Below are 25186 nucleotides of genomic sequence, written 5' to 3'. Positions count from 1 at the left end.
GTGTGAAGCTCTATTCTTTCTGTTCTAAATTGTCGGGTACAGATGCTGAATTGCCGGCCGGCTTTTTTAAAGAGACGGTGCATGAAAACACTAATATTTTTTTTAATAAATCCTTTACACTAAATGACAAGTGCAGTAACCAACACTGTCACTGTGCTTCTTATATGTGTGACTGACATGTTTCTATCTATCTAATCTATGTGTGATGCTCTATTCCTTCTTGTCTAAATTGTCGGGTACCGGTGTATGCCGCTGCTGAATTTGCCGGCCGGCTTTTTTAAAGAGAGTGTCTTCTGAGCAGTTTGTCAGCTTTTGGACACCTTTGCAGGTGTTTTCTATGTGTTTCTATGTGTTTTTGTTTGCCTGCCATTGGTTTTAACGGTGTTCGACGGTGTTCTAAGGTGTTCGACGAACAGTTCGACGAACAGTTCCTCGAACATCCCGGTGTTCGACGAACCAAACCGAACTCGAACACTACGGGGGTGGCTCAACACTAGCCACCACCTCACCCATCTTTCATCACCTGAAGCTTTGTTTTAACGGGAGTCATAGAAATGGGATAGTAGAAGGGAAACATCCAGCAATCATCGGAGGAGGTAGGATATGCGCCAAAACGCTGACCACCTCAGGCGTAGCCGCTACTACACACATGCGCTTGCATTCCAAGGAACAGAAAGCTAAGGATATGGATGGTCTCATGATCATGAATAATTTACTCGTTGTGTAGGAGGCCGACAACTGCTGCTGTCTACCTTCTGAGCTGATTGTGTTGAAGCCTGATTGACCCAGCACCCGCAATCCTCTATGTCTGGAGGACGTGTTGCATCCCAGTGTCCAACTGTGTCCCAGCTTCCACAATATTAACCCAGTGTGAAGGCGTCAGTGAGATGGACCATCCATGGCCACATTTACTTGTCCACATGTTTGTGGCTAGGCTGTCATTCAAATAGGGGTGGCTGGGGACTGTTTATGGACACCCGGCTGCCCCCAGGCGGCTGGGGACCGTGTGTGGGCACTCGGCCCCGGGGTGGCTGGGGACCGATTATGGACACCCGGCCGCCCCCTGGCGGCTGGGTACCAAGCATGGACACCCGGCTGCCGGGCAGCTGGGGACTGAGTATGGATACCAGGCCGCCAACGCAGCCATGACGTGGTGGCCAGATTCTACCTCCACATGCCTAAAAGGCCTAATTTCAAGTGAAAGCAAGCAAGCAGTATGGTATTGCAGTCTGGGGGTGGGTGGGTGGCATGCTGCATACTTGCGCTTGCATTGCAAGGAATGGGGGAGGTACAATTTTACACTGCCCTGGGACAAGGACTTGCACGGGGATAGTTGCAAGTCTGCATCTTCTGATGCGGCAAGGATCACTTCTGATGGGCACACTTTTAGGCAGTGACCTAGGTGTCAGAGATGCTTCCAGGGGTCTTCCCCATGCTGTTCCCATGTCTTTTCAGCACTGTATGAATGTGTCACAGAGCACATGGCCAGATAAGGTTGTAAAATGTTAAAATTACATTTCCCGGTGAATGCATTTGTCACGGTTGAAAGCAATACATAAGTGCAAAAACGCATAAAAAATGCTACTTGTGAACCTAGCCCAAGGTGTGGAGGAGTATTTTTGTTTTTGGTTATTTATTTTACCTTATACACAAGTCTTAAACCTGGAAAGGAAGTTCCTTAACATATTTCACAGGAAAACTGTTTCAGTTTCGTTTATGAACGTTTTATTGTGAGCCCGTAAAAGTGGCTTAATACCTCTGACCACGCAGTTGACAGCAGTGACCCGGGGTCAGAAATGCTTCCTTGGGCAATCCCCAGTTCTGTCCCCATGTCATTTGAACACTGTCACTATAGTTTTGGGCACTTTTTAGGCTTTCTACAGACTGCCGGGGGTGCCGCCGCTAAAATGCTCGGATCTCCCATAGACTAACATTGGGCTTATTGCTCGGGTCGAGCACCCGAGGATCACGGTGAGCTCGGCCCGAGCTTCGAGCACCCGAGCATTTTAGTGCTCGCTCAACACTAAGGCTATGTGCCCACGTAGCAGATTTGATGCAGAGCGTTTTTGCCTCTCTCTGGCAGAAAAAACGCATGCAGATTTACATGCGTTTTTTCTGCCAGAGAGAAGCGTTTTTACGTGCGTCTTTGTATGCGTTTTTTCAAGCACTTTTTCAAGCGATTTTGAGCATCACTTGGAAAAGTGCTTGACAAGTTGATCACACAATATAAATCCATGCAACCGGCATGGATTTATAATGTGTGAACAACTTAGGTGCTTTAAATGCAGCATCTATAGTAAAAAAAAAAAAAAAGAATTAAAACGTTAAAAATAAAAACAACCTGTATATTCACCTCTCCGGCGGCCCCCGGTCTGCTCTCTGGTCTCCTCCGGTCTCCTGTCTGTAATGTCAGGACCTGCGGTGACGTCATTTAGTCACCTGATGGTCACGCGACCACTGACGTCGGCGGTCAGGTGATGGTCGCGTGACCATCACCTGACTAAATGACGTCACCGCAGGTCCTGACAGTACACTGCGGAGAAGACACGGCCGGGAGCAGACCGGAGGAGACCAGGGGCCGCCGGAGAGGTGAATATACAGGTTTTTTTTATCTTTAAAGTTTTATTTTTTTTTTTTACCTCGTGGCAGCCGGGATGAAGAAGAGTTGTAGTCTCCTCTTCATCCCAGGTACCACACTCACCGCGATTACTCTACAGCGTAATCGCGGTAGAAATGGTCATGCTGCGTTTAGCAAACCAACATGAATTCGGCGTGCAAATTAGCGCATCATGTGCACAGCACATCCGAATTCACCTTGCTTTGCATGGCAGACTTTTACAAGTGTTTTCGCGGCGTTTTCGTGGCCGTAAATACGCTGCAAAAAAGCTACAAACATGCTACGTGGGCACATAGCCTAATACTAACTGATACCTTTTCTTGTCTGATGAGATCAACCATGAAAATACTCAGGGTGACTAAAAGTCATTGTGATTCTGATTCTGATGTTTGAAGAAAGTCACACATCAGACTCACACATCAAAATCAAACATCATTTGAATTTGGCTTGCTTGCAGTCTGTGCATAAGTCCCAATGAGTTTTAGACAAGTTTGCATTGAAAATCATATAACCAAATAGAACTCCTAGGTTTTTACAACTGAGTTTTAGCTCAGTGGTTAGTGCACTGGCTTTGGGACACAGAATTTTGGGATCAAGTCCCATCAGCAAACAGTTACATTTTTTTTTTATTATTATTATTACAGTTGTAAAAGTCACTTGTCAGAGTCACTTGTCAGAATCACTCGTCAAAATCACTCATGAAAATCACTTATCAAAATCACTCGTCAAAATCACTTGTCAGAATCAGTCGTCAGAATCACTCGTCAGAATCAGTTCTCAGACAGGGTATTTAGCTTCAAACTGACATCATTCTGGTGTTTGATTTTGATATCTGATCATGTCCTTAAATGGACACTGTGTTCCCGTATTGTCCGGGACGTCAGGTCCACAAGAGGTAGCAGTGAAGCCTTCCTCAATAATTTCCCCAGGCTGGGGGAATAGTTGGATGGGGTTTAGTCCAGAGAAGACTGAGCGAGACTCATAAAGCTGCAAGTGTCTTAAGCATCTGAAGGGCCAAGGCGGCCACTCAAGGAAGGGACAGCTTAGGACCCACGGACCATCATCTACAACATGAGCTGTACAATAAACTGTAATCCTGGAAACATAACTACTCACTCCTGTATGTTCTGCTGTATTGAATTGAAAGTGGCCAGTAAAGTTCGTTTTTATAAAATGGAGAGGAAGTCCCTTAACGTGCCAGAGGCGGTTCCTTTGATGGAAGGAACAAAGTCAGCAGAGACCTGCAACCAAAACGTGAGTGACATGCATTGTACACACCACAAAGAAGGATCTGGACTAGTGTTGAGCCACCCCCGTAGTGTTCGAGTTCGGTTCGGTTCGTCGAACACCCGTGTGTTCGCCGAACTGTTCGTCGAACACCTTCGAACACCATTAAAACCAATGGCAGGCAAACAAAAACACATAGAAACACATAGAAAACACCTTCAAAGGTGTCCAAAAGCTGACAAACTGCTCTGAAGACACAACTAACACATGGAAAAGTGACAAGTACATATAGTCATGCGAAAAGAAAAGAGGTGGAGGAGTAAAAGGAGGGGGAGACACAGATATAGGCATGTCATGCCCTTCTAAAATCCAAAAAGTGAGAAGCCGACACGTTCAGTCCGCTCCTGCTCGTGCCACCTCCGTGTCGCCGGGTTTGTGCCAGAACCGCGGTGAACCCTGACGGCCAGCCCCCCTCTCCCAATACTGGTGCCTGTCCGCTGGTGGGTCGAGCGAGCCCCCCTGTGGTGGAGGCAGCTCTAAGCTTTTTAATTTAAATTGTCTCTCTAATTTGAATGAATACACTTTAAATCCATTTACAAGGATCTATTGGAGGGCAAGTCTCATGCCAGCAGCCGCGTAATTCCAGCTCCAGTAGCGTCCACTAAAGCTGCTGCAGTTAAAAAGCTTTTATAAGGATCGAGCTCGGCTGTCCACCGCAAGGCATCCTACTGCCAGTCCCAGTCCCTATGCCTTGGGGTGCCTCCTGATGCTCTTCACTGAGTATCCAGTGGTCCCGAAGCATTTCCTTTGAAAAAATTAAGTGTCAAAACTACAGGTGGTGTAGCTTGCTTAACAGCCGGGATAATCCGCTGACTAGCAGACACTGCTACTAGGCACAAAGTATTTCCTGGGCTAGATGCAGTTAAAAAATTGTAATTAGTTACTCTCGTTGGATGCTGAGAAAGCATTCCATAGAGTCTCCTGGCACGCCATATATGATTCTCTTAAAAAGCTTGGGGTAGGGGTCTAGGGGACCCTTTTATAGCCAAAATCACGGCCCTGTATCGCAATACATCACCTAGGCTGAAGATAAATGAAACTGTATTACCCTGAGGGCTCGGTTGCTACAGAGGTATTGCACCTCACCCAGAGGTGTGATATCTCACTCTCAGGTAAGGATGGAGTGTGGATCAGGACCCGACACCTGCATGCATTACACCACATTGCCGTGGGGCAGGGCGACCAATATGCCCCTGAGATGGGCACGACAGTCCCTGTCCCTGGCTGGAGTGGGGGGAGGGAACACTGAGTAAGGGGAACCCTGTAGTGCAGGAGTAGGGAGGAAGCAGTTCCTGGGTGCATTGAGAAGGGAGTATATAAGGTGGGCACCATCTTAGTTCAGTGCAGAGAAGTCTGAGCAGAAGTGGCAGGGAGCAGGGGCTCTGCATGAGCTCTGCTCCGGAGGCGGGCCTAGTAACAGAGGTCCAGGCCTGGAAGAGGGAGAAGGAAGGAAGAGGAGCGGAGAAGGCTCCAGGAACGAGGAACGAAGGGATCCCAGGGGTGCGGACGGGCGAGTCGCCACCGCACGCCCAAATCCACCTGCGTGGAGGGGTCAGGCCAAAGGGGGAGACCGGTCCCCGAAACTAGTGGAGGCAGGAAACGACCCTCAGCTAGAAACAGGAGGCTGTGACATTTTATGTGGCGCAGCCCCTCGCTACACCCGCTAGGAAGGCACCACATAGGGTCAGGGAAACTGGCGCCAAGTTTACCAAGAGGAGGCCCGAGGCAGCCGGACAGAAGGGTTGGTAAGAAAGGCCAGACAAAGGACACACAAAGGGGGTCCTGTGAAGCGCTCCAAAGTTATCTGGGAGTTGTCTGAGCCCCTCACCTGGTGAGCACAGTACGACGTGGACAGCCGTTACCTGCAGACGTGGTCTGGATAATAAGAACTGTGAGTAAAGGCCCTGGACTGCATCACTGACTCCGTGTCGTTACTGCTGCTGCCCTGCATCATCACCCCCATCCTTCGCATACACTGCCCTGAGGCTATACTCCTCCCGTGGGGAGTTATGCTACGCTCTGCTGCACCCACAACACCAGCCTCAGCGGTCTGCCCTGGAGCGGCGGTTCACTCTGACCGCAATCCACGGGTGGCGTAGTCGGACATTTAAACATCAAAACCACATAAATAGTTCCGCCCTGAGCCACGGAACCGGGTCCCGCCACGGAGACTACAACCACCAGCATCCACCAAAAAGGGTCCGGCTCCGGGTGTCCCAAGGCCCAGGGGGCGCGTCAGAACATTTTCATCACCTTTCACAATCACCAATGGGACAAGGCAGGGATGTTCTCTGTCCCCTCTCTTATACATCCTAGTGACGGAGCACCTGCTCTCATCAATTCGCCATAACCCCAATATTAGGTGGATTGAGGTGGGAGGCACCGAGTACAAGTGCTCTCTATTTGCTGATGATGTCCTAGTATATATCACTCAATCACATATATCCATCCATGCTGTTATGGCTGAAATAGATCACTTTGTTACATGGTCAAATTTTAAAATCAATGCAGCGAAGTCTGAGGCCCTCGATGTCTCCCTCCCCAAATCCATATAGGATTCCATCCAGTCCAACTTTCCCCGTTGCCTGGCCCTCACAGGGTATCAAATACTTAGGAATTCCTATTCATAGAGACCTCTCCCATCTATGTTATCTTAATTTTGGGCCCTTTATTGAACAACTCCATACAGACCACGGTTGGCAAGTTAGAACTGTAAGATTCACTACGTGAACCACTGGTGTTTTGTGGAAAAGCAAATGTACACTGTGTTCCAAATTATTATGCAAAAAGTGTTTAGGAGTGATAAGGGAAGAATTTGTTTGTTTGTCAGTTAAACTCATTGATGGTGATGTGTGTCAGGGCTCTTTATATCACTGTAAGCAATTGCAGACACCTGTGCTAATTAGTTTGGCAGGTGTGTCCAATGAAAGGCAAGACTACTTAAGAAGGCTGTCTCACATTATTAAGCAGCCTACATTTTCTGCCAAAATGGGAAAGAAAAAGGATGTGTCGGCTGCTGAGAAGCAACAAATTGTGGAGTGTTTAGGTCAAGGCATGACTACAATCAACATTGTGCGGTGATCAGGATGAAGTGTCTTGGCAAACAAGAAGTATGTAGCTGAGTCACAGTACACACGTGTGCGTGCTGATAAGGGCAAATTGAGGACTCTTTCCTACAGGCAATTACGTCAGGTTAAAAGAGCAGCGGCAAAAAAGCCTTGTCATAGCAGCAGACAAGTTTTTGAAGCTGCTGGTGCCTCCAACGTCCCCCGAACAACAAGATACAGGGTCCTTCAGAGGTTTGCAGCTGTGCATACGCCATCCTGTCGACCTCCTCTATCCACTTCACACAAGCAGAAATGGCTCCAGTGGGCCAAACATTACATGAAGACTGATTTCAAAACTGTTTTGTTCACGGATGAGTGCCGTGCAGCGCTCGATGGTCCAGATGGATGGAGTGGAGGATGGCTGGTTGATGGACACCCCACGCAAACACGGCTACAGCGCCAACAAGGAGGAGGTGGAGTAATGTTTTGGGCTGGAATCATGGGGAGAGAGATTGTCGGCCCCTTTAGGATCCCTGAAGGCGCTAAAGATGAACTCCATAATGTATGTGGATTTTCTCAAACAGCACTTCCTGCCATGGTTCAAGAAGAAGAACCGTGTATTTCACAGCAAGATCATTTTTTTGCATGATAATGCACCATCTCATGCTGCACATAAAACATCTGCATCTCTGGCTGATATGGGCATAAAAGGGGACAAACTTATGGTGTGACCCCCATGCTCCCCTGACCTCTACCCCATTCAGAACCTCTGGAGCATCATCAAAAGGAGTGTCTATGATGGCGGGAGGCAGTTCACATCTAAGCAACAGCTCTGGGAGGGTATTCTGTCCTCATGCAAAACAATTGAAGCAGAAACCATCCAAAACCTGACAAATTCAATGGACGAGAGAGTTCAGAAGCTCCTTTCGAACAAGGGGTCCTATGTGAAAATGTAACATCACCTAGAATAAAGTTTTGAGTTGAAAACTGTTTGATTTCAGTTTCTAATAACCTGCTAATGCTTATAATTTCAAAAATGACCATTTTTTTGGTCTTTATTAAAATGAAAAGGTTGATCGAAAAGTTTGGGGGATCTAAGAGTGTGGCAACCCAGTAGTCATGATTACTTCGAATTCTGACAATATGAGGGTCATGTTGCAGGTAGTGCAGCAAGAAGGCACTTATGTGTCTTGCGCATCTCGGAGCCCCAAAATTATTTTCCGGGCTAGATGCAACTAAAAATTATTATTAATTTTAAATCTGGTGGAGCTTAGTATAGATGGCCTAATAGGATCAGTGCTGCACACTGCTACAAAGCCCAAATTATTTTCCAGCCAAGATACAGATAAACATGATTAGTAATTTTAAATCTGGTGGAGCTTATTATAGATGGCCTAATAGAATCAGTGCTGCACACTGCTACAAAGCCCAAATTATTTTCCAGCCAAGATACAGATAAACATGATTAGTAATTTGAAAGCTTAAAACGGTTGGTAGGGTGATTTTAACCAATCATCAAGCTTTTACTCTCCCCAGGATGACACAGGGGTAGAAAAGTCGTTTCGGATCCATGATTTGTTCATCTTTATGAACGTGAGTCTGTCTACATTATCAGTGGAGAGCCGCGTGCGCTTATCTGTCAGCACACCACCAGCAGCGCTGAACACACGTTCAGACAGAACACTGGCTGCGGGGCATGACAAGATCTCCAAGGCGTAAGTGGCTAGCTCCGGCCATTTATCCAGATTGGAAGCCCAAAAAGAGCAAGGGTCCAGTGACACAGTCATGGCTTCAATGTTTACTTGGAGATACTCCTGTACCATCGTCTCTAGGCGTTGACTATGTGTCAGACTTCTTGTCTCCTGTGGCCTTGCAAAGGATGGGCTAAAATAGTGGTGAAATGATTGCGCAAAATTGATGTTACCACCAGATACTGTGGTTCTGTTATGGTTTGAGTGCTGAACACTTGACGGTCCCACGGTTGGCAAGTTGGAACTGTGAGATTCACTACGTGCACCACTGGTGTTTTGTGGAAAAGCACATGTAAGATTCTGCAACAGTCTCTGCTGATACTCCTGCATGCGTGCATCCCTTTCTATGGCAGGAATAATTTCTGCAAATTTACTTGTGTACAGGGGATCTAACAGTGTGGCAACCCAGTAGTCAGGATTATTTCTAATTCTCACAATTCGAGGGTCATGTTGCAGGTAGTGCAGCAAGAAGGCACTCATGTGTGTTGCGCATCCAGGAGCACCAAGTCCCTGTTGTGTTGGTGGCGAGGTAACAATCATGCTTCCTTCCTCTGTCCTCTCCCCCCAACCTCGCACAACAGAAATGTGATCAAGGTCTCCCTCATCTGATGAGTCTTCCATCAGTTCGTCCTCCACTTCTTCCTGGGCTCCTGCACCTTCCTCACTAGTTTGGCTGCTACCATGCGCCCTGGTAAAACCATCTCCCCCACCCTCACATGCCTGCCGCCTTGGTGCTGCCGACCGTCTGGACCTTGCAGATGTTAGCCCTTCCGCATACAACTCCTCCTCCTCTACTTCCTCCACCTCCTCTTGTGCCACCACCTGACTCCGAATTCTGTTTAACATGTGCTCCAGCATGTAAATCATCGGAATAGTCATGCTGATAATGGCATCGTCAGCACTAAACATCTTCGTCGCCATTTCAAAACTGTGCAGAAGGGTGCATAGGTCCCTGATCTGAGACCACTCCTCCAGCGTGATTTGCCCCACGTCTGGATCTCGTTGGCCCAGGCTATACGTCAGAACGTATTGCACCAGGGCTTGTCGGTGCTGCCACAGTCGCTGCAACATGTGCAGAGTTGAATTCCACCGGGTAGGCACATCGCATTTTAGCCGGTGAAGTGGCAGGCCCAACGACTACTGTAGAGATGTAAGTCGCTGAGCTGCGGGATGCGAACGGCGGAAGTGAGCACACAGCGACCGTGCCCTCTGCAGAAGGCCATCTAGTCTGGGATAGTGGGCTAAAAATTGCTGTACAACCAGGTTCAACACGTGAGCCATACAAGGCACGTGTGTGACATTGCCCCGGCGAAGGGCCGCACCCAGGTTTGCAGCATTGTCGCACACGGCCTTCCCTGGTTTCAGGTCCAGTGGAGACAACCATTCATGAAATTGGTTCTCCAGAGCTGACCACAACTCCTCAGCTGTGTGACTCACATTTCCCAGACATTTCAAAGTAAAAACCGCCTGATGACGTTGAGCCCTACTGCCAGCATAGTAAGGAGGTGTGCAGGATCCCTTCTGCGCAATTAGAAAGCTTGTGGCATGACCAGACAGGCTTTGGGTGCAGGTGGAAGACCGAGAGGAGGTTGAGGGGGCAGAAGCAGTGGAGGAACTTTGACATAAAGAGGATTGACGCACAACTCGTGGGGACGGCAAGACTTGGACAGCAGCCCCTTGTCCTGCTGTCACCATAGTTACCCAGTGCCCAGTCAGCGACATGTAACGCCCCTGTCCATGCCTACTCGTCCAAGTGTCTGTGGTGAAATGCACCCTGTCACACACAGAGTTTCTCAAAGAAGCGGTGATGTTGTGTGCGACATGCTGGTGGAGCGCAGGCACACCTTTCTTTGAGAAGTAGTGCCGACTGGGCATCTGGTACTGGGGCACTGCGACGGACATAAGGTCTCGAAAATCCTCTGTGTCCACCAGGCGGAAAGGCAGCATTTCTGTAGCCAAGAGCTTGCAGATGGTGAAATTCAACCTCTTAGCTTTCTCATGGCTAGGAGGAAATGGTCTTTTACTTGTCCACATCTGAGGGACCGAGGGCTGGCTATTGTGCTTAGACGGGGTTGATAAGGGTGTCCCCGGCAAACTGCCGGTCTGTGAGGAAGATGCAGGCGGACATGTTAGGTTGCCTTGATCCAAAGGTGGTGCTATCGATGTCGGACAGCGCTCAACACCAGCTGGTGTTACCATCTCCATAGAAAATGATGACCTGCCAATCACGCTGGCTGTTGCGGGAAAAGAGGTGGCAGGTCTGCGCCCCAAAACAGGTGTGACTGCTGTCCCCCCAGTCACAGAGGATGAAGAGGCCGCGGATGCACAAGATATGGCAGACGGTGGTTGGCCCGGCCGGCTAGGCCGCATTGTAGCACACTGAGCTTCCCACTGCAACTTATGCTTCATGTCCATGTGCCGGTTCATGCATGAAGTACTCAAACTATGTATTTTTTGGCCTCTACTTAGCTTTTGCTGACAAATGTTACAGATAACACGAGTTGGGTCATCTTTATCGATCTGAAAAAATGCCCAGGCTATGCAAGGCTTAGCACCCATGCGACCTGAAGAGCCACCACGACTTGTGGTGAGAGGCAGAGTTGTGTTTGAGGATGCAGTTGTTGACGTGCTTCCAGTACTACGTCTCTGTCCAGGAAGGCGCAACCTGACCTCGTCGTCACTAGCATCTTCCTCCACCTCCTCTGCTGACCTCATCTCTTGGCTGACTGTGGGTTGACAGTAAGTGGGATCTCCAACCTCATCATCATCACCCTGTGCGTTATCACACCCGTCGTCCTCAGAGCCAACCTGTTCCTGCCCTGACAAAAAACTAAAGTTGTCGCTCCAATCAGGTATTTGAGTCTCATCATCGTCTTCCTCATTGTCTCCACCAACAGGAGTTACAGTTTGGGAATGAGGGTCTACATTATGGTCAGAACCTTCTGCGTCTGGTCCTGGATCCGACTCATAAAGATTCTGGGCATCAGTGCAGATCATTTCCTCGTCTGGATTCACAGAAGCGCTGGAGTCGACCTCTGATTCCCAGGCTATAGTATGAGTAAACAGCTCTGCAGTCTCAACCATCTGTTCTACCTCATACTCAGACGGGCAGCTGGAGATTTGGGAGCTGTGAGGAAGCAAGTGCGATTGGGGTGACACCTTTGAGGACTGGAGTATTTGTGATGTTGAAGTTGATGTGGAGGAGAGCCCACTTAAAGGAGCACTTGATATCGGTTGAAGCACCTGCTGTTTTTGTGCCTCATCTGGAATTTGTAGCGATTGGCGTGGCCGTAAGAAAGGGATCTTATCACATTGTCTGCTAAAAGAAGTAGACATTTTAGTTTGGCTGGAAGATGGTCTTTCTTCTGCAGATGTTACTGTTGCTTTAACACCTACCCCACGGACACAACCTTTTTTCCCCTTCCCAACACGCCTATTCCCCTTTCCACCAGCAGCAGGCCTTTTTCCACTCATTTTGGTGGTTAACTAATTCACAACTCTGGAGTTGTTTGCACAAAAAAACAATGGATGGGAACCGAGCAGAGCTGAGTGGCCAAACTGTGGTATTAGGCCAAAACTATTGGCTGGGTTAGATGCAGAAAAAAATTATATTCAATTTGCAACCTGATGGAGGTCAGTATAGATGGACTAATAGAACAAGTCCCACACACAGCTAGAAGCCCAAATATTTTTTCAGAGGTAGATGCAGAAAAAAATATATTCAGTTTGCAACCTGATGGAGGTCAGTATAGATGGACTAATAGAGAAAGTCCCACACACTGTTAGAAGGCCAAATATATTTTCAGAGCTAGATGCAGACAAAAAATTATTTTGAATTTGCAACCTGATGGAGGTCAGTATAGGTGGACTAATAGAACAAGTCCCACACACTGCTAGAAGCCCAAATATTTTTCAGAGGTAGATGCAGAAAAAAATATATTCAGTTTGCAACCTGATGGAGGTCAGTATAGATGGACTAATAGAGAAAGTCCCACACACTGCTAGAAGGCCAAATATTTTTTCAGAGCTAGATGCAGAAAAAAATTATATTCAGTTTGCAACCTGATGGAGGTCAGTATAGATGGACTAATAGAAAAAGTCCCACACACTGCTAGAAGGCCAAATATTTTTTCAGAGCTAGATGCAGAAAAAAATTATATTCAGTTTGCAACCTGATGGAGGTCTGTATAGATGGATTAATAGAACAAGTCCCACACACAGCTAGAAGCCCAATATTTTTTCAGAGGTAGATGCAGAAAAAATATATTCAGTTTGCAACCTGATGGAGGTCAGTATAGATGGAGTAATAGAACAAGTCCCACACACAGCTAGAAGCCCAAATATTTTTTCACAGCTAGATGCAGATAAAAAATATTTTTAATTTGCAACCAGATGGAGGTCAGTATAGATGGACTAATAGAGAAAGTCCCACACACTGCTAGAAGGCCAAATATTTTTTCAGAGCTAGATGCAGAAAAAAATTATATTCAGTTTGCAACCTGATGGAGGTCTGTATAGATGGATTAATAGAACAAGTCCCACACACAGCTAGAAGCCCAATATTTTTTCAGAGGTAGATGCAGAAAAAAATTATATTCAATTTGCAACCTGATGGAGGTCAGTATAGATGGAATAATAGAACAAGTCCCACACACAGCTAGAAGCCCAAATATTTTTTCAGAGGTAGATGCAGAAAAATATTATATTCAGTTTGCAACCTGATGGAGGTCTGTATAGATTAATTAATAGAACAAGTCCCACACACAGCTACAGGCCCAATATTTTTTCAGAGGTAGATGGAGGAAAAAATATATTCAGTTTGCAACCTGATGGAGGTCAGTATAGATGGAGTAATAGATCAAGTCCCACACACAGCTAGAAGCCCAAATATTTTTTCAGAGCTAGATGCAGATAAAAATTATTTTTAATTTGCAACCTGATGGAGGTCAGTATAGATGGACTAATAGAGAAAGTCCCACACACTGCTAGAAGGCCAAATATTTTTTCAGAGCTAGATGCAGACAAAAAATTATTTTGAATTTGCAGCGTGATGGACGTCAGTATAGATGGACTAATAGAACAAGTCCCACACACTGCTAGAAGCCCAAATATTTTTTCAGAGGTAGATGCAGATAAAAATTATTTTTAATTTGCAATCTGATGGAGGTCAGTATAGATGGACTAATAGAGAAAGTCCCACACACTGCTAGAAGGCCAAATATTTTTTCAGAGCTAGATGCAGAAAAAATTATATTCAGTTTGCAACCTGATGGAGGTCTGTATAGATGGATTAATAGAACAAGTCCCACACACAGCTAGAAGCCCAATATTTTTTCAGAGGTAGATGCAGAAAAAATATATTCAGTTTGCAACCTGATGGAGGTCAGTATAGATGGACTAATACAACAAGTCCCACACACAGCTAGATGCCCAATATTTTTTCAGAGCTAGATGCAGAAAAAAAATATATTCAATTTGCAACCTGATGGAGGTCAGTATAGATGGAGTAATAGAACAAGTCCCACACACATCTAGAAGCCCAAATATTTTTTCAGACCTAGATGCAGATAAAAATTATTTTTAATTTGCAACCAGATGGAGGTCAGTATAGATGGACTAATAGAGAAAGTCCCACACACTGCTAGAAGGCCAAATATTTTTTCAGAGCTAGATGCAGAAAAAAAATATATTCAGTTTGCAACCTGATGGAGGTCTGTATAGATGGATTAATAGAACAAGTCCCACACACAGCTAGAAGCCCAATATTTTTTCAGAGGTAGATGCAGAAAAAAATTATATTCAATTTGCAACCTGATGGAGGTCAGTATAAATGGAGTAATAGAACAAGTCCCACACACAGCTAGAAGCCCAAATATTTTTTCAGAGGTAGATTCAGAAAAAAATTATATTCAGTTTGCAACCTGATGGAGGTCTGTATACATGGATTAATAGATCAAGTCCCACACACAGCTACAAGCCCAATATTTTTCAGAGGTAGATGCAGAAAAAAATATATTTAGTTTGCAACCTGATGGAGGTCAGTATAGATGGACTAATAGAGAAAGTCCCACACACTGCTAGAAGGCCAAATATTTTTTCAGAGCTAGATGCAGAAAAAAATTATATTCAATTTGCAACCTGATGGAGGTCAGTATAGATGGACTAATAGAATGATGCTATGCCCAAAAGATTTTACTTCACTAGGTGCAGTAAAAAAATTGGTATTCTATACACAGGTGGTATATCTTGCAACACAGATAGACTACTCCACTGACTAACACACTCTGCAATAGGCCAAAAAGGATTAGCTTTGCTAGATTCAGCCAAATGCTGTGAAAAAAACTTGCACAGCACTGGCACAGACCTGCCTGGCATAAACTGATAGGAACTGATGTAACCTAGTCCTGAAAAGGACTCCAATTACAATTAGTCTTTACTCCCACAACCTATCTATTTAAGAGCACAGACCTGCCTGATAAAAGTCGTAGGAAATGCTGTAACCTAGTCCTTAAAAGGACTGCAATCACAACTATTCCATACTCCCAAGCTATCTGTAGATTTGTGCGAAAATTGGCTTGAAATTAACAAGGTATAGCGCACACAGCAACAGCGGTGCCGTCTAACACGCAGCTGCAGCAGTGAGAAAATGGTGGCGACGGGGAAAATGGCTTGGTCTTATAGGGCAAGGACATGTGACATACACTGCCAATGACACATGCCCTTGCTTGTGTGAAAAAAAGCACTTCGCTCCGTGTGTGCGCTGCTGATAGGCTGACAGATTGCACCTCCCCACTGTAAATGCGGGAAAGAGAAAAAAAAATGGAGATCTTCATTATTTCTGCAGAGATCCATCCCCTGCCCCTCCCCCCACCCTGCTGTACACTCAAACTGCGTATTAACATTAATTTTCATCATTACTGAGAAAAAATCCAGTTATGATTTTGGTGCACGAACAGTTATCAAACATAACCTCGAACAGCCGAATTTTTCTCAAATCGTTCGTGTACGCCGAACGGCTCGAACACCGCCCAAAACAGCTCGAATTTGAGATTGGCGAACAGTTCGAGTAGAACAACGCTCATCTCTAATCTGGACACTTGTATTTGTTTGGGAGCCAGGGTGAGGGAGTACAGCATTTCCTCGCTATCACAGCCACCCTAGGTCCCTTACAAAAGTGGCGCTGCGAGCAGTGTATGAGTCCCTGGAAATAAAAAAAGCGGGGAAAGTGAAGAAAAAAGATAAAAATGAAAGAATGGTGGATGGCAGGAAGTTAAAGAAAGCGACAAGTGCCGTGCAGGTGAAGAAAAAGATGTAAAACACCAGAATGGTGGATGGCAACGCCAGAATGGTGGATGGCAAAAAATTAAGTGACATGAAAAGAAGAAATCAGTACCTTAAAGAAGAATTGCGACAAAATTGCCAGAATGGTGAATGGCTGTGAATTTCTCTAAATGGTGGACAGCAGCGTGGTTCCCAAGATGGTGGTGACAGTGTGTCCAAGAAGATGAATAAGTTAGGCCCATCATGGGCGTGGTAAGAGACCAAGAGAACGAAAATGGCGAGTACGGCCCGCCAGACGACCACCCCTCACAGAGTGTTCCAGAACTAAAGTGCAGGCCAGGAGAGGTGGGGCCATACAAAAGAAAAGGCGTACCAGGAGGAGAGAGGCCTCACCTGGTTAGAGACAACGAGCTGGGCTGAGACTGTGGCCCTTTGTGACAAGAAGAAACTCCACCCGGTAATCCATGTCCCAGAGGCAGAAACAGAGTGGGAGGTGTTGCCATAAGCGGCTCCACCCATGGATGGGCGGAGTCTGGAGGGAGGATCCCTTGTGTTAAGCAGTGCGGCGCCATTGCTGGAGTTGACGCTGGAGGAGCAACAGTACAACATGTTTTACCCTGGAACGTGTGGACTGGAAGTGGCGCAGGCAGCGCCAGGAGGAAGAGAAATGACCCGGCGGCCGCTGGGGAGTCCTCCACTTACATGAGTACCAATGGAAGACTGTCTGTTACTTGTACCAGGCTGGTCCCCGTACGTACACCCACAGAGGGATATTGTGCCGCAGTGAAGCCCCCGTGCTGACGTGATAGGAGGTAGGAGAGGCGGCGCTACCAATCTGGGTGACCGGAGGAAAAACTGTAGCGGAGGTGTCTGCAGATGACAGAGAGGCGGCTCCGGTGACCATGGTGGCCGTGAGTCTTGATCCGGGTCCCGCTCCTAGCCCCCTACTTACCAGGAAGGAGGGAGAACCCCAAGAGAAGAGGTGGAACGGTGGATCGTGGGGGTGATAGAGAGGAAAAAGTGGCTAGAGCGCCAAATCCGGGAGGAACTTCAGTACCTGGGGGGAGGAGCCATATCTGTCCGGATGACTTGCAGCTTAGTTCGGCATTTTAACTTCTCTAGCGGCTACGGATTCATGCAAGAGGCAGGGACCGGCGAGAAGGTATTTGTGAATGCCGGGTCTATCAATGGCCGTGGCCCGTTGTTAGTGGGCAGCAAAATTTTGTTTATCAAGGAGTATGGGCCTCGAGGCCCGTATGCAGTGGCCGTCGCCATACTGCCTGAGGAGTAGGAGCAACAGCAAGCCACAAATCATCCTGTGTGGCCAGAAATCAGGGCCATAGTGCAGCAGCTGACAGTGATGCGTACCAGTCAGGAACCGGTGGGGCTACTTGGCGGAAACCCTGATGCCCCCCTGGACCCTTACCAGAGCCCCAGGGAGATGTCCTCACAGACAACCGAGTCTGTATCCCAACTTCTGCAGTCCCTATTCATGGCCTTGGCGCCGCAGGAACCAGTGAGAGTGGCGGCTGCCATTCCTGCAACAAGTACACCTACAAGGTTGACTGGCCCAGTATCTAGTCCAGAAGTACGGGAGAGGACAAGGAGAGAGAGTGAAGAGTCTTCTTCTTCTACAGGATTGGCGGGACAGACGATCCTGATCTTTAAGGACAACCAAGTGGTGAATTACAGCTACTATGCAGAAGCTGCTGATTAAACCGGCGGTGTGTGAATTGTCGCCTGTGCTGGTTGCACTAAAGAATTGTCAAGAAACTGTTCCGCAATCCTAGGGGTAGGAACTAGTAATGAGCGAGTATGTTCTGTTAACCCTTTTGGTCAGTATGCTCGGGCCGAGCACCGAGTAGTTACAGCTGCTCGGTATTATGTTTGAATCACTCCCGTGTGCATGATTTGCGACTGTTTGTCAGCTTTAGTACATGTAAGGAATGTCTATTTCTTACACATACCTCACATGTATTAAAGTTGTCAAACAGTTGCAAATCATGCACGTGGGAGTGATTAAAACATAACACCGAGCAGCTGTAAGTACTCGGCCCGAGCATACTCGCTGAAAGGGTTAACAGAACATACTCGCTCATCACTAGTAGGAACCCCTGATCAATCCAGAAGCGACTGGAAATGGCCAAAGATGTGGCCACTGACAAAGAGACTGTTCCGTGTCTCCTCAAGGGCAAGGAGCCCTAATGGCACAAAGCGGAGTTGGTGCTGGCCAGACGGCAGAAGATTGTTTTGTTTGTGTGTCCCCACCCTCTCCAAGTTTATTTGAGCCAGTTTGTGCATTCCCTTGCTGGATTACAGGAGATACCCAGATAGGGTTAAGTGTCCCTCACCAAAGGACTGTGTGTGAATACTCTATGGACTGTGCACTTTTATCCCAGAACTGTCCTTGTGTTTTCCTGAACTTTCCTTACAGCAACAATGAGTAACACACTTACTTAAAGGGACAGTTCCAGCAAAAAGGAGGGAGGGAGGACGACCCGAGGATCGTGCCGGGTCACTGCTCTGGGACTGTCGGAGCTGATGTAAGTTGGCCAGTAGGCCATTGTGTTCTTTACAATGACTTCCTGTGTTTTGTAAACCCGGAGCAGTATTTGGTTGACCAACAGGCCTGTGATGGACATTTTTTTTGTGGGTCCCAGGAGCAGAGGGACCGGGGTCAATCCGACCCATGTTGAAAACGAACTTGAACTCTATACTCCAGGGTCCTAACCAAGTGGGACCGAGGTCACAGCTGACCACAGAGGAGAATTCCTTAAAGAATATTAATGGTATATTAATGCGTTGTGGTTTTATAGATCTGTATTAAAATTTTAAAGGTACATTGATATTATTGTGAACTGTTGTCATGGCCAGGAGGGAGGACTGTAAGGGTGTGACCGAATGGTCATGTTCCTCTCATCTTGTCTGCACAATATGAAATACTCTGTCGAATATATATTGATGAACATGCATGTGACAAATGACGGACATGTTAGTTATAGGGATAGTACATGATAGGTATAAGTAGTATAGAGGTGGACACTTTAACATATAGGTATGTCATTTAGCCAGGAAATAGTTAAAGAATTAGGAGCTGCACCAGTGTGGGAGGAGCAGGACAGTGGGGACTGAAGAAAGTGACTGTGTGAGGGCAGTGGTTGAAGGATCAGGGAGACAGTAACAGCAAGCCCACTCAGCTGCAGAGATCCATCGGTCTATAAATCTGACACAGACTTTCCCGTAGTGTCAGTTACGTCAGGTCCACAAGAGGTAGCAGTGAAGCCTTCCTAAATAATTTCCCCAGACTGGAGGAATAGTCGAACAGGGTTTAGTCCAGAGAAGACTGAGCGGGACTCATAAAGCTGCAAGTGTCTTAAGCATCTCAAGGGCCAAGGCACTCAAGGAAGGGATAGCTTAGGACCCACAGACCGTCATCTACATCATGTATTGTACAAGAAACTGTAATCCTGGAAACGTAACTACTCACTCCTGTATGTTCTGCTGTATTGAATTGAAGTGGCCAGTAAAGTTTGTTTTTATAAAATGGAGAGGAAGTCCCTTAATGAGCCTGAGGCAGTTCCTGTGATGGAAAGAACAGAGTCAGCAGAGACCTGAAACCAAAACGTGAGTGACATGCATTGTACACACCACAAAGAAGGATCTAGACTCTTGTATTTGTTTGGGAGCCAGGGTGAGGGAGTACAGAATTCCCTCACCATCACAGCCACACTAGGTCCCTTACACATCCGCCTGTCAACTGAAAATGCTGACAGACTGACTATTATAAAAATTAACAAGGGCTTTATTGGGCCAGACTTCTCAATACCACCGAATGATAGCAGAGTAACAAACTCAAATGCAGTGTCTTTTTTGGGGGAGGTCTAACTTTATTTCCATGCACCTCTGTCTTCACACCCAGACATGGATATACGCTTCCTTTTGTCTATTTGCTCTTGTCCTCCTCCTTCTTCACATTCTCATCCTCCACCACCATATCACCACAATATGTACCATATCAACATATCTACGTCTCTTGCAAGGGAGTTGCTTCATATTTTTGGCATGCATTTGCTTTACTGCATAGGCAAACAGTATGGGAGACCCACTTCCTAATAATGGGAACATTGTTTTTAGGAGGCCCTCTGACCTCTACGTCTCTTGCAAGGGGCATTGGATTTCCTCCAAAATTTTGGCAGCTGTTGCTTCACTGCCTAGGCAAACAGTATGGGACACCCACTTCCTAATAATGGGAGCATTGTTTTCAGGAGGCCCTCTGACCTTTACGTCTCTTGCAAGGGGCATTGGAGTTCCTCCAAATTTTTGGCAGCCATTGCTTCATTGCATAGGCAAACAGTATGAGAGACCCACTTCCTAATAATGGGAACATTGTATTCAGGAGGCCCTCTGACCTTTACGTCTCTTGCAAGGGGCATTGGAGTGCCTTCAAATTTTTGACAGCCAATGGAGTCACAGAAGAGGCAAACAGTATGTGAGACCCTCTCCTTTCTAATGGGAATATGTCGTTACTGAGGCCAACCTCTATATGTCTTTAAATTGTTATGTGGTTTTCCCTAAATTTTGGCAGTGACCATACTTGCGTCCTTTGTGACGCTTCAGTTCCCTTTAATTATTGGGTGTCTAAGCTGAACACTTGGCCCGACCTCTCCTTATATGCCTTGGAGGGGCAGGCCTGCCCGGCTGTTTGGGGTCAGAGCGTGTTTTCAGCTCCACTGGGGCAATCATCACTGATAGGCGAACGATCCTCTCCACGGAAAATGCAGACAAACTTACTCTGATTAAATTCAACAAGGACTGGATATCTCCACAGTTTGTAATCCCTCCAGATGACACCAAGCCAACCTAAATTCACCAAAAATGCAGATTCATGCTACTGCTGTTAACATCACCCCCTTCCCATAAAAACCCGTTTCCTTACTTCGTCAACCATGACTCAGCCAATAGGGCTAATTTTTACAATCCCTATGAACATTGAGCAGTGGACAAACCAGGGCAGTATTCCTACCCCAGTCTAACTACTATTTGTGACTGGTGGCCTTTGGGATGATGGCTTCCAAAATAGGGAGTAAAATGGCCTGGTGCATGCTTGGTAGCAAGCAATAGGAAATGTTTGGACTACTGCTTTGTGTAGGGCACTAAACGCTTTTTTAAGTGGACTAATGTATACAGAAAGCAGTCTGTTACCCCAAAAACAGTGGGGAAAATGGCCTGGTGCGTGCTTGGTAGCAGGCAGTAGAAAATGTTGGGACTACTGCTTTGTGTAGCGCACTAAACGATTTTTAAGTGGACTAATGTGGATAGAAAGCAGGCTGTCACCCCAAAAACAGAGGGGGAAATGGCCTGGTGGATGCTTGGTAGCAGACAGTGTAATGCAGGTGCCGGAATGCAACACACAGAGACACAAGGCGAGGACAGTCAGAGATGAATATAAACAGTTTATATACAGATATCACAGGTATTCTGAACAAGGGAATGGCAAAAGGGTTAATGAACGGTAATTTGAAATATTAAAATATGAAGTCTCTCAAGGTAGTGTGGTGCACCCAATCATAGGAGTCACCACGTCAGTTCTTTAACTCTGTATATGGCCCTAGCGGGGGTCTCTGGTTATTCCCGCTAGGCCCAAAGTATTTTCCGGACAAAGTCAATTAGATCACGTTTAGCTTCTTCCACCTCAACTGTTCCCCTCCCAACCTGAGTACCTAAAGCCAACTATCCCCAGTACCGTGAGTGAACAGTAGAAGTGACGGCCCTGTTCATGTATGCAGCTCCTCTGCTTTCACTGGCGTGACTTTCCTGGTGCAACCATCTACCAACTCCTCTCTTCCTGGCCGTTGGAGGCAGTCTCTCAAGCCATGGATAGGGGAGTCTAGACCTCGTCTGTCGGCGGGCGACGTTGGGTTTCGCAAATTCACTCAGCACCGCAAGCGGGTTTCGACTCTCCTCAGTAGGCACAGCACTCAGGGCACATCTGTGCGGGATCCCAAGCTCATCCACCAGTGTCCAGCTGTGGCACCTCACAGGTCTCTGGCTTAGGCCTGCCACACGGGGCTTCTCAGCACGTAGGGAGCACATCTGCTCCTCTCTGCTGCTTGGCGCCAAGAACCCCTCAGGCTTGGCGCGCTGGCCTCTTATACCTAGGGACTCCTTCCTGGAAGTCACCTGACTGGATCCAGCGTCTAAATATGCTCCCCCTTCAACTTCCCTTGTACATCTTGGTTCTGCTTGACTGTGCCCGACCAGCAGATAGCAATCTCTCTCTATGTTTGAAGCATCCTGTAAGAATTCTCTTAAAGGCTCTCTTGCCTCCATTACAGCAGTAGGAAATGTTTGGACTACTGCTTTGTGTAGGGCACTAAACGCTTTTTTAAGTGGACTAATGTGGACAGAAGGCAGGCTGTCAACCCAGAAATAGCATTGAAAATGGCCTGGTGCATGCTTGGTAGACAGGCAGTAGGAAATATATGGACTACTGCTTTGTGTAGGGCACTAAACGCTTTTTTAAGTGGACTAATGTGGACCGCAGAAGCTAGGCTCTGACCCCTAAAACAGCGGGGAAAATAGACCGGTGCTTTATAAAAAAAAGGCAGCACAAAATGCTACTACTCTTTGTGCTGAAAAAACATTGCTTTGCCTCTGACAAGAGCTGTTTTAAGATGGACACTGGAAGAACACTTTAACCTCTCCCTACCTATTACACAATCTCTCTCTCCCTTTACTCTGACTTTGTTGTATGTCTCCAGCTCTGAAAAGAGCTATTTTTTGGTGGTATTATGGAGCTAGTGAGCGGCTCCTTTAAACTGTCCCTGCTCGAGTATCTCTTCCTCCCTACTCTACACTGAACTAGTATACACTGCAGGTAGCCCTTAAAAGGGCTTTTGTTTTATCAAGAGGCCTAAACACTTTCCCTAGCAGCTCAGCGATCTCTCCCTATGCTTATAGAATACAGACTCAGGCACAATGTGCACAAAATGGTGGTGGCTGGGACTAAATAGACCCTATGATGCTGGGCGGCCAGCCACAACCAAGATGTCTGCAGCATTACTGTGATTGGTTAAGAAGGCTAGCATGTTTAGTAGCTGCAAAGGAGGCGCCAAAATTGCAGGGGGAGATATCGGAATATAGAGAGGCGAGTACACAAATGCTCGCAATATAACCAATGACACAAATACCGTACTATCCGTGCGAATAGCAAATAGTAACGAATACACGCACTCATCTCTTCTCTCTAACAATAGCGAGGGCCGACTGCTGGCCTTTTAAGATAGGCTTTGTGACTTTCAGAGTCCCTCCATCACAAATGAAACAGGATGTGTCTGATGATGTGTCACACACCACATGGCCAGATAAGGTTGTAAAATGTTAAAATGACATTTCCCGGTGAATGCATTTGTCTTGGTTGAAAGCAATGCAAAAGTGCAAAAACGCATCAAAAACACTATGTGTAAACATAGCCCAAGGTGTGGAGGAGCATTTTTGTTTTTTATATTTACTTTACCTTATATACAAGTCATTACCCTGGAAAGGATGTTCCTTAACATATTTCCCAAGAAAATCCATTCTGGTTTTGTTTTTGTATGTTTTATTGTGAGTCCGTAAAAGTGGCGTAATACCTCTGACAACATTGTTGACAGCATTGGCCTGGGAGTCAGAAATGCTTCTAGGGGTCTTCCCCATCTTATCGCCCGACCTTCCAGTCCCAAATACTAGGGGACCGCAGCACATCACTATTGAACCCAGACCAGTGTCAAAATGTTGTTGGTTGGATAGCAGATTATGCTTCCAGTCACTTTCACCACCACCACACTGTCTTCCACATGGTCAAGTCTCAGTAGCCGAGAGTCTGGACCACATATTCCTCACCCTGATCCTCCTTCCTCCCACCATGCCGAGTGCCCGGAGACAACTGATCCCACACTTGGACACTCAGAAGAGCTGTTCACTTTTCCATTTATAGATTCTGGCCTCTCGCCTGGTCCACTTGAAGATGGGCAAGAGGAGATAGCATGTAGAGATGCCCAAATTTTTGAGCAGCCACGGACATACGAAGGGGATGGTGGGAAAGTGTCACAAGAGGTGGACGATGATGAGACACAATTGCCAAAAAATCAGGAGGAGGACGAGGGTGCGGAAGTGGAAGACGAGGTGGTGGATGACATAGTAACTGACCCAACCTGGCAGGAGGACATGCAGAATGAGGACATTAGAAAACAGGGGGAGGGAGGCAGAGCACGCCCAACAGGCAGGAAGAAGCAGTGTGGTGGCCACAGACAGAAGCCGGGCAACTGTTCCCCGTAACACCAACACGACAGAAGTTGCCAGTACAACTGATAGGTCTTCCCGAGTCTGGTTGTTTTTTAAATACTATGACGATAACCCCAAAAAGGCCATTTGCACCACCTGCCAGGCCAGCATCAGCACGGCTAGCAAAACTACTAGCCTGACCACCACCAGATTGAACAGGCACATGGCAGCAAAGCAATCGACTTTGTGGGCCAAACCCCAGGGTCCAGGAATAGTGTCTGCTGGTGATGCCACTGCTTCTTCCGCTGTTGTGCGTGCAAGTCAATCCCTTGTCCATAGTGCATGTGAAGATGCCTCCTGCCCTGCACCTGTCATTGCACACTCTCAACTAGCACCATCAGCAAGCACATCCTTGTCCCAGTGCAGCGTTCAGTTGTCCATAATCCAGTCCTTGGAACGCAAGCGCAAAAACACAGCCAACACCCCACAGGCCACACAACTAAATTCCCACATTTCATGGCTGCTTGTGCTCAAAATGTTGCCTTTTAGGTTCATGGAGATGGAAGCTTTCCGTAACCTGATGGCGGCGGCCGTCCCCCGGTACTCGGTCCCCAGCTGCCACTATTTCTCCGTATTACACATGTAAGTATCCCACAACATTTTCAGTGCCCTCAACAATGCAGTTACTGGGAAGTCCACCTAACCACGAACACATGGACAAGTGCTTTTGGGCAGAGACGGTACATCTCACTGACGGCACACTGGGTTAACATAGTGGAGGTCGGGACCCAGTCAGACCTTGGGACGGAACACATCCTCTCAACGCTGAGAATTGCGGGCCCTAGGTCAATCAGGGTTGCCCCCACAGTCTACAGCTCCTGAACCTCATACTCCTCCTCCTCTTCAGCCCCCATCTCCTAAATGACCACATCAGTCACAAG

The sequence above is a fragment of the Phyllobates terribilis genome, unplaced genomic scaffold (genome assembly GCF_046119375.1).
Source record: "Phyllobates terribilis strain yellow unplaced genomic scaffold, ASM4611937v1 Scaffold_13__5_contigs__length_258822181, whole genome shotgun sequence".
Classification (NCBI taxonomy): domain Eukaryota; kingdom Metazoa; phylum Chordata; class Amphibia; order Anura; family Dendrobatidae; genus Phyllobates; species Phyllobates terribilis.
Note: the sequence above shows the minus strand (reverse complement) of the source record.